The sequence below is a fragment of the Pseudochaenichthys georgianus genome, chromosome 24 (assembly GCF_902827115.2).
Source record: "Pseudochaenichthys georgianus chromosome 24, fPseGeo1.2, whole genome shotgun sequence".
Lineage (NCBI taxonomy): Eukaryota > Metazoa > Chordata > Actinopteri > Perciformes > Channichthyidae > Pseudochaenichthys > Pseudochaenichthys georgianus.
In genome coordinates, this window is record NC_047526.1 from 14023276 (window position 1) to 14035559 (window position 12284).

The following is a 12284-nucleotide window of genomic DNA, read 5'->3' on the forward strand; positions in this document are numbered from 1 at the left end:
CCCCACTTTGAAAAACACTGCCCTAGACCTTAGTGGGGACATAACAGTGCTACAGATCAGAGTCCTGCACGGGTCTGATTTTCAAGACCCGCTCTTTTTCCATTAATTAGCACTTCTTTATTAAATATTATGAATATGTCTTTATTAGCAGGCTATGTTCCACAATCATTTAAAGTAGCAGTGATAAAACCTCTTCTTAAAAAGCACAACCTCGATCCAGAGGTTTTAGCCAATTATAGACCTATTTCTAATCTCCCGTTCCTCTCAAAAGTTCTTGAGAAAGCGGCTTTAGAACACATCATAGCACAGAGACAGCCCTGGTTAAAGTCACAAATGACCTTCTAATAGCCTCAGACCAAGCGGCAAACTGTGGGGTAGAGCCGTGAAGCCAATACGGAAGTGTCACACACTGCAGTTCATATATTGGCCGATAGGCGATGGCTGCAGAAAGGAGCAATTTCCATAGACCCCCATGTTAAAATGCCCAACTTTACAGCAGAAAAAAACATGTTTCTCTCCCTGGCTCCATACATTTTTATTATCGATATAGTTAGATTCCACCTTCATGATTATGGACCTGAGAGTGAATTGTTTTCTAACGCGACCCTTTGATTTATATTAGGTCTTAAAGTTTGTGCATCAATTAGGGCGTGGTCACATTGAGTGACGGCTCTGTCAAGTGCCTGACGCTGTTAGCTTCTTGTCTCTCTGCTAGCTGCTCCGTGAAGCTAGTAGAGATGGCAAATCCGGATCATTTTATGGACTCGGAGTCTTCTGAGTCAATCATTGAAGAGATCCGGATCATACGAGTCATTTGAGTCATTTGAGTCATATGAGTCAGCATGACCAAGACCGTAGAAATCCTACCGGTGAAACCGAAAAGTTGTTGCATTTAACCAGCATATTAAACTAACGTTACATTAACCTCCGCTACACAGTGTCTTTTGCTTTAATAAAACATGTGTGTGTGTGTGCATTTTAAAAAATAAGTGTTTTGCATTATATGTATATAGTTATTTTAATATGTTCCTGTACTTAAGCTAATTTTGCACAATTGTGTTTTCATTTAATAATAATAATAATAATAATAATAATAATAATAATAATAATAATTGTATAATTACATTTTATATATTCTAACTGTTTTGCAATTTTCTATCATTTGTTTCTTTTTGTGTGCCATGTTCAAAATAAACGAGTTTCCAAGTAAGATCCTTATTAGAAGTCTACACTGAAACTTAATTTAGAGCCGGAAAAATCGCGGGATCCGTGAATCCAGGTCAATGATCGAGAGAGACCAGTAGCCTACAAGGACTCAGAGCCGTAACATATAGCAGGCAGCAGATCCAGAGATCCAGCAGACTCGTCCCCATGCACGAATCTACAGCAGACTCAGCCCCTCCTCCGGCTCGCACGGCTCCCGCGAGTCCCACGAGTCCCACGGCTCCCGCGAGTCCCACGGCTCCCTCGACGAGTCGCAGCAGACTCAGAGATTTGCGGACTCACGGCTCACGGCTCACTCACGGCTCCCGCGAGTCCAACGACTCACGGCTCACTCACGGCTCACGGGACTCTCGCGGGAGCCGGAGGAGGGGCTGAATTTGCTGTTGATTCGTGCATGGCGACGAGTCTGCTGGATCTCTGGATACAACAACGTTGTAATGTGATTGTACACGTTATAAAGAGAGTAAAGAGTGACGCAATTTATAGTTTTAATTGTTACGTCACATCAGGTGTAGGACTCAAAGGACTCGGGTTAATCGAGAGGGAGACTCGTCACGACCGGCTCATTACTAGGATCCGGGTTAATGATCCGGATGAATCATGACTCGCCCATCTCTAGAAGCTAGCTACAGGGACTCTGGCTGCCTGCTCAGCTCATCCAGGAAACACAACTTGTAGCCGGCCGTGGTTGTTGTGTTCTTCATGCTTATATATCGGACTATTGTGACTCGCTCTGCCGTTAAAACAGACTGTGCATGAATGCGGTAAGTAAAATTCGAGTGCTTTATTTATGTGTTAATGATTTTAATCAGCTACGTAATGAATGGTAAGGCTTGGGTTAGCATGTAAGCTAGTGGTAGCTACATCGGTGCTAACGATTGTAATCGTACCCTCCAAGTTAAAATCATAGACTGTATATATAAAGGTTAAAACGAAATAGACAAGTGTTAAGTGGGATAATACTGTTGAACAAACGGCTTCTGTTTGAGGTTGATAAAATAAGGTTACATCCTTGTAACTTAGAGATATTTTATTATGTAGGAGGAACTGTATGCATCGCTAAGGTTAATTTAAATTGGCTATGCTCAAGTATGTAGACAAGTTAATATCGAAGTAGTTATGTTAAATCAACCTCACAATAAGATATGTGTATATTACACTTATTAATGTCATATTTCAAGATGATTACTTAGATATTACAATATGGTTGGTTTGAGCACTGCGGTCAAGCCAGCCTCCACTTGGGAAAACACAGTCAAGCCAGCCCGCACGTGATATTGGGGTGCGCGAATATTAGAAGCATTGCGGTAAAATCCCAGCTCTTACTCGGTCAATAACAAAAGCACCTATAAAAACAAACCAAACATATTAAATTAAGAAATATGTACTATATAATGTGATCAATAATTATTTAAAACAAACTACATATAACTACCACGAGTAAATGTAAAATGTAAGGAGTTTCAAAATAAAAGTCCTTTGAAATCTCATATTGAAATCCCATATATGAGCTATCAGCCCTGTGTTTAGATAAGAATAAAACGAAATCTCTCCCTGATGCAAGACTCATCTCACTGCAGGGTGATAGAAGGACAGCCCATCTACTCACCCAGAAAAAATCAGGACATTCTGATGTGGAGTTTCAAAATAAAAGACCTTTGAAATCCCATATATGAGCTATCAGCCCTGTGTTTAGATAAGAATAAAACGAAATCTCTCCCTGATGCAAGACTCATCTCACTGCAGGGTGATAGAAGGACAGCCCATCTACTCACCCAGAACAAATCAGGACATTCTGATGTGGAGTTTCAAAATAAAAGACCTTTGAAATCCCATATATGAGCTATCAGCCCTGTGTTTAGATAAGAATAAAACGAAATCTCTCCCTGATCCAAGACTCATCTCACTGCAGGGTGATAGGACACCCCATCTACTCACCCAGAAAGGAGGACATTCTGATGTGGAGTTTCAAATAAAAGACCTTTGAAATCCCATATATGAGCTATCAGCCCTGTGTTTAGATAAGAATAAAACGAAATCTCTCCCTGATGCAAGACTCATCTCACTGCAGGGTGATAGAAGGACACCCCATCTACTCACCCAGAAAAAATCAGGACATTCTGATGTGGAGTTTCAAAATAAAAGACCTTTGAAATCCCATATATGAGCTATCAGCCCTGTGTTTAGATAAGAATAAAACGAAATATCTCCCTGATCCAAGACTCGTCCCACTGCAGGGTGATAGAAGGACAGCCCATCTACTCACCCAGAAAAAATCAGGACATTCTGATGTGGAGTTTCAAAATAAAAGACCTTTGAAATCCCATATATGAGCTATCAGCCCTGTGTTTAGATAAGAATAAAACGAAATCTCTCCCTGATGCAAGACTCATCTCACTGCAGGGTGATAGAAGGACACCCCATCTACTCACCCAGAAAAAATCAGGACATTCTGATGTGGAGTTTCAAAATAAAAGACCTTTGAAATCCCATATATGAGCTATCAGCCTTGTGTTTAGATAAGAATAAAACGAAATATCTCCCTGATCCAAGACTCGTCTCACTGCAGGGTGATAGAAGGACAGCCCATCTACTCACCCAGAAAAAATCAGGACATTCTGATGTGGAGTTTCAAAATAAAATACCTTTGAAATCCCATATATGAGCTATCAGCCCTGTGTTTAGATAAGAATAAAACGAAATCTCTCCCTGATCCAAGACTCATCTCACTGCAGGGTGATAGGACACCCCATCTACTCACCCAGAAAAAATCAGGACATTCTGATGTGGAGTTTCAAAATAAAAGACCTTTGAAATCCCATATATGAGCTATCAGCCCTGTGTTTAGATAAGAATAAAACGAAATATCTCCCTGATCCAAGACTCGTCTCACTGCAGGGTGATAGGACAGCCCATCTACTCACCCAGAAAAAATCAGGACATTCTGATGTGGAGTTTCAAAATAAAAGACCTTTGAAATCCCATATATGAGCTATCAGCCCTGTGTTTAGATAAGAATAAAACGAAATCTCTCCCTGATGCAAGACTCATCTCACTGCAGGGTGATAGAAGGACACCCCATCTACTCACCCAGAAAAAATCAGGACATTCTGATGTGGAGTTTCAAAATAAAAGACCTTTGAAATCCCATATATGAGCTATCAGCCCTGCGTTTAGATAAGAATAAAACGAAATCTCTCCCTGATCCAAGACTCATCTCACTGCAGGGTGATAGGACAGCCCATCTACTCACCCAGAAAAAATCAGGACATTCTGATGTGGAGTTTCAAAATAGAAGACCTTTGAAATCCCATATATGAGCTATCAGCCCTGTGTTTAGATATTTCGTTTTATTCTTATCTAAACACAGGGCTGATAGCTCATATATGGGATTTCAAAGGTCTTTTATTTTGAAACTCCACATCAGAATGTCCTGATTTTTTCTGGGTGAGTAGATGGGCTGTCCTTCTATCACCCTGCAGTGAGATGAGTCTTGCATCAGGGAGAGATTTCGTTTTATTCTTATCTAAACACAGGGCTGATAGCTCATTTATGGGATTTCAAAGGTCTTTTATTTTGAAACTCCACATCAGAATGTCCTGATTTTTTCTGGGTGAGTAGATGGGGTGTCCTTCTATCACCCTGCAGTGAGATGAGTCTTGGATCAGGGAGAGATTTCATTTTATTCTTATCTAAACACAGGGCTGATAGCTCATATATGGGATTTCAAAGGTCTTTTATTTTGAAACTCCACATCAGAATGTCCTGATTTTTTCTGGGTGAGTAGATGGGGTGTCATTCTATCACCCTGCAGTGAGATGAGTCTTGGATCAGGGAGAGATTTCGTTTTATTCTTATCTAAACACAGGGCTGATAGCTCATATATGGGATTTCAATATGAGATTTCAAAGGACTTTTATTTTGAAACTCCTTACATTTTACATTTACTCGTGGTAGTTATACGTAGTTTGTTTTAAATAATCATTCATCACATTATATAGTACATATTTCTTAATTTAATATGTTTGGTTTGTTTTTATAGGTGCTTTTGTTATTGACCGAGTAAGCTCTGGGATTTTACCGTAATGCTTCTAATATTCGCGCACCCCAATATCACGTGCGGGCTTGCTTGACTGTGTTTTCCCAAGTGGAGGCTGGCTTGACCGCAGTGGTTGAGCTGGAGTTCATTATCGAGCTTACAAGTTAACGTCACAGTCATCTGAAGAACGAACCCAAACCTTGTTGTTTTTATTAATTGCATTACCAAATGGGTATCAAATAAACAGTAAGCATTGGTAACACAACTTCCAAAGTTACAGTAAAATAAAAAGGACCCTGACTCGGACAATACACAATCCAACATGTTCAACAGAAGAGAATCAGTTATATTGTTTGTACACATGGTACTTTACATATATATCTGTTTGTTTAAGGTGTCCAGGTGATGCAGACAGGCTGGACCAGAGAGTGAGAGACAGAACTGGACTCCTCACCAGGCTTGGAATTTCGTCATTTTAGGGGCAAGGCCATTTGGCCTTCCCGTTCACATTCTTTTTAAGGGCACAAAGGCCACATGACAGGGCACAAAGGCCACATGACAGGGCACAAAGGCTGTTTGGTTAAATTACGCTGGTCAATCAACATGACTGAAAAGTGTAGCACTAACTTCAACACCAGTCATTTTACAAACGGCTGAATATCAATAGTGTTTCTTAAACGTATACGTTAAGTTCAGCCATAAACCACATAAGTCAGTCAGGGGTAGACAGTAAGGGTAAAATTGTATTGTCACTGGCCCCACCATTGTAACCACTGGCCCGGAGCATTCGTCCACCAAAAGAAAATAGACTAATAATGAAGAAAATTAACACATTTGTTGCAATAATCTATGCACTAACTACATTACTACTTGTACTACAACATTTTAATCATCAGTTCTTCCTCATTTTCCTCAATTGTTCATATTTGGTTTATTAAAATAATGATATTGTGGTCATTGTTAAAAATGTCTGCTATTATTATGAGTATTATTATTTGTATAATGCACTTTCTGCCTTCCTGTCATTAGGAGTTAGACATGTAATGGCTATATTTAATTGATTTGATTAGAGCCTTCATTATTCTAAACTGCTGGGACATTTCGCCAATACCTTTATATTGTCTACTCTTCACTTACTTGTCAGCATAGGTCGGCATTGATGGACAGAGCCGACAGAAGACCTTGTTTATATTGAGAGGTGCAGTGACGCGTCCTAAAACCAGGAAGTAAGCTGCTGGTTCCCTCCACAAAAAAGCAATGGAATTTCTCCACAGGGTTTTGGAAAATAGCTGGAAATAAGGTCTGTTTGATAAATGCACGTTTTGTTCAGCCGGATAATCTCCACATGTCTACCCTACTTTTATAATTTTCGAATCATAAATCTAATCGATAGATTATAAAAGGGTTTTAGGACGTGGCACTGCAGCCAACTCCCTGTCACTCCTTTAACTCCTCCGGTGACTTTCTTTTATTAGAAGATTGTTTTTTGCCCGGCGCTTGGCCGGTTACCGCTCGTATTAAAAACATGTTGGCGAATGGTTAGGTGGCGCGATAATCTGTGTAGTGAAGAAGGAGCGCCCTCCCGCTCACGGGAGCCTGCTCGCGCTGTGCTCCGCAGCAAACAGCTGTTTGCTGCGGAGCACATCGCGAGCAGCAAACGGCTGTTTGCTTTCCCCCCCAACAACGACAACCGACTCACGAAACGCTATGTTGTAGCGTTGATAAACGAAACAATTTAACTAAATTGCTAGTCAAAATACCAATACCACAGGACATTTTTTTTTACGTTTGACAGGGGCACAAAGGCCACTTTGGCCGTGAATTGCATTTTTTTTAACAGGGTATCACGGCCAACGTGCGGGGCAACGACGGCCATGGCCGTCGTGGCCGTCGTGAAATTCCCACCCTGCTCCTCACAGCAGTGAACTTCAGCACAGGTACAAAGACTATTTTCTTCTTACTGTACAAAGAATCAAGAAAGATATTGGTTTAAATGAATGAAGTATTGACTTGAATACACTGATATACATTCCAATAAACAATACTAAATAGTAGATCACCTACACATCAGTTAAGTTGAGGGGTTTTTCCATGCAAAAAGTTACATTTAGATATTTAGCAATATGACTTTGTCAGCTTTCTAATTTAATGTATTGAAGGCAAAGATTTATCTCTCAATATTGTCTGTAAAAAACGTGGTAAAAGTTATTCTTTCAGTGAGACAACAGAGCAAGCTTCTACAGTTGCACTACGTTTTGATAACAGTTAAATATTATTTTGTTGATGAACTTCATACTGTTCATTCATAATCTGATTGTCTTTGTAGCTCATTGTTAAAATAAAAACAAAACATTACAATTACAAAATAATGATATCTACAGCCCCTAAACACACAAACACACCGCTTTCATAAATAACACACTTGTTCTGCAATAATATGTTTTATGTTTCCTGTCATTTTTGTTAGGAAAGGACATGCCTGAAAGACACGACATGTTCTCCTTCTCTGAGGGTCAAGAGGAACATTAAAAGCTGATGCTATGAGATGTTAAGACCAGTACAGGACATTCACTATAAACAACTTTTATTGTAAAAACAGTCAGCTGATCGAATGCAGCTATTTCCACATCTACACTCCATCAGCTGATTATTTCTATTTGCCTCACTTTATGAGCTTCACATCACTTGTGCCTTGTACCGCAGAGTTTGCAACGTCACAAATAAATGGGGCCAATCTTCAGTCAGATGTGAATGTGTAATCTAACATGTTCAGTAAGAATAATGGACGAAAGGAGTGCAAATACAAATACAGTTTATTGAAATGTGAACCAAAAGTTAATCAAATGTTTTAAATAAAAAGCACATATGGACAGAAGGTGTAAACCTATTAAATGTATAAGTAAACACATTTAGTCAAATAAAGTGACAGACTAGGCCTGTGCAGTTGGTATCAGCTTTGCCCAGCATGGGCTCCTCCATCAGGCCTGGTCCTTCTCGCAGAGGAAAGACCCTCAGTCCTCTCCAAACCAACAGACAGGACGTCCATCACACGGAGGTTTCTCCCTGAAGTCTCTGCAGCCCTCTGGACACCACGCTGTCTCAATCCGTCCACACTGAATATGAGAGGGGGGAAATGAAAATAATAAATGCTTTAGACAATAAGAAACATAAAGTTGACTGTTGAGTTGCTCAGTTTTTTTAGATTGTCAATACTATTACTGTATAACTAATATCTCAGGTTAAGAGGCACATTCAAATAAAGATTGGTCTTTAAATACATTTTGTCTTTTGAATTGTTTGTCTAAAGTCAAGGATCTAGAACTGGTACTTATTTTTAATGATAGTCTGGTTATTATGCTGTTGGCCTCACAGGTAAGAGCACTAACTAGCTACCATCACATGTACCTTAGCTTGACTTAAATGTATTAAACGTATGGTTAAGTGATATCAAAATATAAATAACTAATGTCATGCAAACATTAATATTTGCTTGATTCCAGAGTTGAATTTAGCACAATTGCATACAAACGTTAAGGGGTTTTAAGATTCTGAAGTATTATGCTAAAAACTCAATAACTTAGATTATTATTTATAGTTTTGCTGAATAGTTTCATGGCCGCTTACCTTAGAAACGTAAAATGCGACGGCAGTGTGCAGATGGGGAGCATGTTAGCTTAGCTTGGTAGCCTCAGCTAGCTCTGGAACTTTCAGCTGGGTGGCCTCGGCTCCGCCTCTTTGCCCTTATTTGAAGCAGGCGGGAGTTGAACTCTGACGTCACTGTTGAGCCGTTAGTGGCCGACTCCGCCTACTAAGGGCTTCACGGCAACTCTGCAGAATCCTATGGGTGACGTCACGGACCCTACGTCCATTTATATATACAGTCTATGCCTCAGACAAGGGACTTGTCTCTATTCTTGTTTTGCTCGATCTTAGTGCTGCATTTGATACTATCGACCATGATATCCTATTGCAAAGACAAGAGCACTTAGTTGGCATAAAGGGAACAGCTTTAGGCTGGTTTAGGTCCTATTTGTCTGAACACTCTCAGTTTGTGTGTGTCAACGATGAATCTTCCATGCAAACCAAAGTGAGCCATGGAGTGCCACAGGGCTCAGTGCTTGGACCTATTTTTTTTACACTATATGCTTCCGTTGGGCAATATTATAAGGAATCATTCTGTACATTTCCACTGTTATGCAGATGATACTCAACTCAGTGTTTCCCCTATATACCAATAGTGGCGGCGCAGCGCTGCCGCTGCTAGGGGGCGCCAGCTAGGTACCCAAAAAAAAAAAAAATCATTTAAAAAAATAAATAATTCAAATAATAATATGTGGCGACCCTTTTTCATTTTTGATTGTTTGTTATGTGGATTTGTAGTATTTGTGTTACTGTATGTTCAATAAAGGTGTATTTTTGCTAAATGTTGAGACATTGCCACTGTATGTACTAGGCAGGGCCGATTTTTGGTATAGGGCACCAGATCTGGGGGGTGCTGCACTGGTAGCTCTGGGAGGGAAAAAACATTTTTGACCATTGGCGCTCATCCTAATTTTCGGCCTTGATGTAACAACATTCATAATTAAGTAAATGTAACACCCTTTTCACCCCGGTTACACTTTCCATTTGCCCTGTACGATAGGCGCTGTAAGTGATGAAAGTGGGGGATGTTGGCTTATCAGGCGCCTGCAGCTCACAGCCAAAGTGCGAGCGTGGGAGCGAGCGAGGGAGAGAGGGCACACCGGTACCGGCGCTGTTGTTATTAGAATCTGGTGCTAGCTGCACTAACGGATATAAGAAGTAGATGTTTTTACAACCAGGTTGGAGGAGAGCTCTCCTGTCAGACTGAGAGGCTCAGTGAGGTAAAGGACTCAGTGTTTAGATAGTTCATTTCAGTCTAAGTTATCTCAGTGGGTCTCAAACGTTTTGACCACAAATTATGTAAACACATATTTTCAAGGCACTCCTTTATAATTATTAGGATAAATAAAAACAGGTTTGAAATCATTCCAATGTATACTATAGGACAGTAAACCAAAAATATGCATAAATAAATGTTAACTAGGTCAAATAAGATATGAATGAACAACACAAATAAAATAAGTGACATGTATTTGTTATTGGCTATGGTGGGTTATTGGTTATGTTCACATACTTATTTGATTATTAAAATGTAAACCGATCTTTTTCATATGGGTGTTTTAGAGTTGTACCCCCTAGATCAGGTCTCTAGTAATTGTGTGCTCAAAGTGCACCAGATTGAAGCATTTTACTTTAAAATGTAAAAAAAAAATCTTCCCGGGGGGGGGGGGGGGGGCATACCCCCGGACCCCCCTAGAGGATGTGACGTCCACCCCCCAATTAAAACAAGCTCATACAATACTGAATACATTTGAAGCCATTTTTGACGGATATGACCTATGTCAACAAGTTTCTATTTTTTGTAGTGTATTTGCCTTTTGTAGAGATTTTTCATTTATTCTTTACATATAAAATCTAGGGCAACAAATTAACTAGAACCGGCCCTGGTACTAGGCCTCAAGAGCCTTTCTTGTGCTGACACATAGAAACAAATTGGCATGGCGCACTTCGCACACACTAAAAAATGCCATGCGCTCCGCGCTCACATTATACTGGGCCCACGTGCCTTAGCACCGCTGCTATGACTCCATCCTAGGGGAAACACTGCAACTATATTTATCAATCAAGCCTGATGAAACCAATCACCTAAAGAAAATTCAATACTGCCTTAAGGACTTAAAAACGTGGATCACCTTATACTTTTTGATGTTAAACACGGCTACAACTGAAGTTATTGTACTCGGCCCAAATAATCTACAAAACAAATTATCTAAAGATATACTAACTCTGGATGGCATTAATTTGGCCTCCAGTGAGACTGTAAGGAACCTTGGTATTATATTTGATCAGGATTTATCTTTTAACGCCCACATAAAATCAATCTCAAGGACCGCCTTCTTTCATCTACGTAACATTGCAAAAATCAGGCATATCTTGCCTCAAAACGATGCAGAGAAACTAGTCCATGCATTTGTTACTTCAAGGCTGGATTATTGTAACTCCTTATTATCAGGGTGTACCAAGAAGTCAGTCAAGTCGCTTCAGCTGATTCAAAATGCTGCAGCTCGTGTACTAACCAGAGTTAGGAAAAGGGACCACATTACTCCTGTTCTGGCTGCCTTACACTGGCTCCCTATAGAACACAGGATATAATTAAAAATTCTTCTTCTCGCCTACAAAGCCCTTAATGGGCAGGCGCCATCTTACCTTAAAGAACTCATTATACCCTACTGTCCTACTAGGGTATTGCGTTCCAAGAATGCAGGGTTGCTGGTTGTTCCTAGAGTCTCTAAAAGTACAATGGGAGCCAGAGCCTTTTCTTATCAAGCACCACATTTGTGGAATCAGCTTCCAGTTTGTGTTCGGGCGGCAGGTCAGCCTATCCGTTTTTAAGAGTACGCTTAAGACCTTCCTTTTTGAAAAAGCTTATAGTGATAAAATAAAATAATCTAATAAGAGTGCATTGACGTAGACACGTTGTGCCTCTTCACCTATACATTTTAGTTCTTACTCTTTCACTTAAATCCTAAAAACTTAGATCTTATATTTAAAACTTTATCCAAAACCTTTCCCCTCTCTGACCTCTCGAGGTTCTATTAGAGGGTAACAGGTTACAGAGAGGCCTATCCCGGCCGGGGAGTGTGGAACGTAGTCACAGACCTACTCCTCACCTTTCTCCTGCCTCTCCACCTCTGTTTCTTACTTCTTACTTGCTACCCTTTTCCCTCAACCTATCCTAAGGGAGTGCATGTACGTAGACACGTTAATTTAGCTGTTATAGGCTTGGACTGTCGGGGGGGGACCTTACTTCGCCTTGCTTCCCCCAAATCTCTTTTTTGTGTCTAAATATACGCCGGGATCCTGAGTCGAGGCTAATCCTGTTTCTGTGGTCGTGTGTCCTGGATCCTCTATCCTGAGTCCTGGACTTCGAGTCGTGGCT

The 12284-nt window shown here is 40.3% G+C and overlaps 1 long non-coding RNA gene across 1 annotated transcript; it reads left to right on the forward strand.

Moving 5' to 3' along the window:
* The first annotated feature begins 1442 nt into the window (after positions 1-1442).
* Positions 1443-9938, forward strand: LOC139433109 (uncharacterized). The gene is made up of 3 exons (XR_011642673.1): positions 1443-1988; positions 5658-7200; positions 7731-9938. It is a non-coding gene; the product is annotated as an uncharacterized lncRNA (long non-coding RNA).
* The last annotated feature ends 2346 nt before the right edge of the window (positions 9939-12284 follow it).